The 2,500-nt window shown below is 47.4% G+C and overlaps 1 protein-coding gene across 2 annotated transcripts in view; it reads left to right on the top strand.

Annotated features, from left to right (window-relative positions):
• chst11 (carbohydrate (chondroitin 4) sulfotransferase 11) overlaps positions 1 to 2,500 on the top strand; it is a 50,259-nt gene that overhangs the window by 31,651 nt on the left and 16,108 nt on the right. The gene's annotated exons all lie outside the window — the stretch shown is intronic.

Here is a 2,500-nt window from a genome sequence, read left to right as displayed (position 1 = left end):
TCTCTCTCTCTCTTTCTCTCTCTCTCTCTCTCTCGCTCTCTCTCTCTCCATCTCTCCCAAACTCTACGAGTGCTATCAGTATCCCACCTGCTGTTTCAGCATCTCTTCACTCCACTCAAGGTTAGAGTCTGTCCTCTGCAGCTGCCTTTACAAGCCACTGATTGACGAGGTTCCTGACAGCTACATTCCGTGCCAACAGTTCCGTTGACACTCCCCCCCCCACCCCCTCGCCACACTGACAGACACACACACACACACACACACACACACACACACACACACACACACACACACAGACACACACACAGACACACACACACACACACACAAACACACACACACACACACACACACAAACACACACACACACACACACACACACACACACACACACACACACACACACACACAGACTCTCTCTCTCTTTCTCTATCTTTCTCTCTCTTACACACATACGCACGCACACACACACACACACACACACACACACACACACAACCCCAAGGAGTGTTGTCGAGGAGTGATTGGGTGTGAGCAGCAGTTTGGAAGGCATTCAGGCAGGAAGTGAAGTGGTGACGGGAGAATTAACCCCGTAGCAGCTGGGGCGGGCGTCGGCACTGTGACGAGAGAGAGCTGTCTCAAGGACACACCGTCTCTCCTGGGAACGTCTTGAAGCGGCACACAGGACGTCTTTTAAGGGAGAGGGTAGAGGAAGACTTTCTGTCTGTGTCTCTCTCTCTCTCTCTCTCTCTCTCTGTCTCTCGGTCTGTCTCTCTCTCTGTCTCTCTGTCTCAAATCAAATCAAACAGTGCTTTATTGGCATGAATGGATAAAGTCATTGCCAAAGCTACATATACAGTACATTACTATGTATATTATGTACATATACATTACTATGTATGTTACAGCCACATATAGTATAGCATGTTAAAAGTCAACTTTACATAAATATTGGAACTCTCTCTCTCTCTCTCACACACACACACACACACACACTCTACAAGGTGATACACACAGGGCAACTTTGTCTGCGTTCTGATGGGATGATTATGAAACTGCCTACTGATCAGGGCTCAACGTTAGCTTTTAAAAGAGGTTAAAAGAGGTTGAGGTTTTCTATGCCAATGCCATCCAAATCTGCTTGCCACTTTCTGGTAGCAAGAATTTGGCAGCCAAGGGCAACTGGGCAACCATTAATGTCGAGCCCTGCTACTGATGGTTAAAGTTATTTAAAGTTCACCCAAAAAGGTGGTCGATAACAAGAAACATACCAGAAGCACAATACTAAGAACATTGCCCAGCAACACAGATAAAAAAAGTTTTTCTCCCTCTTCCTCTCCCTCTCTTCTTCCCTCTCTTCTTCCCTCTCTTCCTCGCTCTCTCCCTTCCTCTTCAAATACAGAATATATAGACTAGGGAGAGCATATAGCATAGTATATCGCACATACAGCATACAAATCTCTCTCCTCCTCCTCTTTCACAAACACCTCGTCTCTAGTAGCAAGGGTCCTCTGCTGGAAAGGTTAAGTCGCCATTCGAGATGCCCGTTAAACTAATCCATCCATATGAAGAGCATGTCCTGTTAAAATGCCTTGGGCACAGCAGCACCCTTTGCTTCTTCTTAAAATAGTGCGTAGTGTCTAAGATTAGGCCGGACATAAAATCTGCTAATACGTGCTAAAAGGTTATTTTCCATGAGGGAGCTCTCTGCAGGTGCCTATGTTAGGCCCCATTCATGTATTTCTGGTCTGGGGTTGGGGGAAGGGATGAGGGTGAGGGGGGGGGGCATATGATACATGCCTTTGGTCAGCCCCTGGGCCAATCAAAAGCTCTTTTGTGTGTCATGTGACGTATGCGGACTCTACAAGGTCTCATTGAGGGCTGAACTGTGGCGCTCACAGGGTCCGTGTGGATCTTGGAGGAGCTCCAGGTGTGAGATGTGCCACACCACACACCTTCTCTTAGATACTCGCTCTCTCTCTCTCTCTCACACACACACACACACACACACACACATACACACACATACACACCTTCTCTTAGATACTCTCTCTCTCTCTCTCTCTCACACACACACACACACACACACACACACACACACACACATACACACCTTCTCTTAGATACTCTTTCTCTCTCTCACGCACACAGACACACACATACAGTACACACACCTTCTCTTAGATACTCTCTCGGCTCATACAAGTACCTAACACGCTTTATATTTATCATGCCTTACATTCATCCATACACACACCGACGGCGGAGGCTGCCATGCAAGGCGCCAACCTGCTCATCGGGTGCACTGGGGTTAAGTGTCTTGCTCAAGGACAGTTGGACAGGAACAGCAACCGTCCAGTTACTGGACGACTCCTCTACCTCCTGAGCCGCTGCTGTTAGTGAAACGTGGATCTCTCCCGTCCCCTCTATGCCTCTGTATTGTGTACACACACTGGTCAAAGGGTCAAATCTGACTTTAGAAATTAAATGATGATTTCAT

This window comes from Sardina pilchardus, chromosome 17 (genome assembly GCF_963854185.1).
Source record: "Sardina pilchardus chromosome 17, fSarPil1.1, whole genome shotgun sequence".
Classification (NCBI taxonomy): domain Eukaryota; kingdom Metazoa; phylum Chordata; class Actinopteri; order Clupeiformes; family Clupeidae; genus Sardina; species Sardina pilchardus.
The sequence above is the reverse complement of the archived record's forward strand: the minus strand, read 5'-3'. Positions and strand labels throughout refer to the sequence as shown.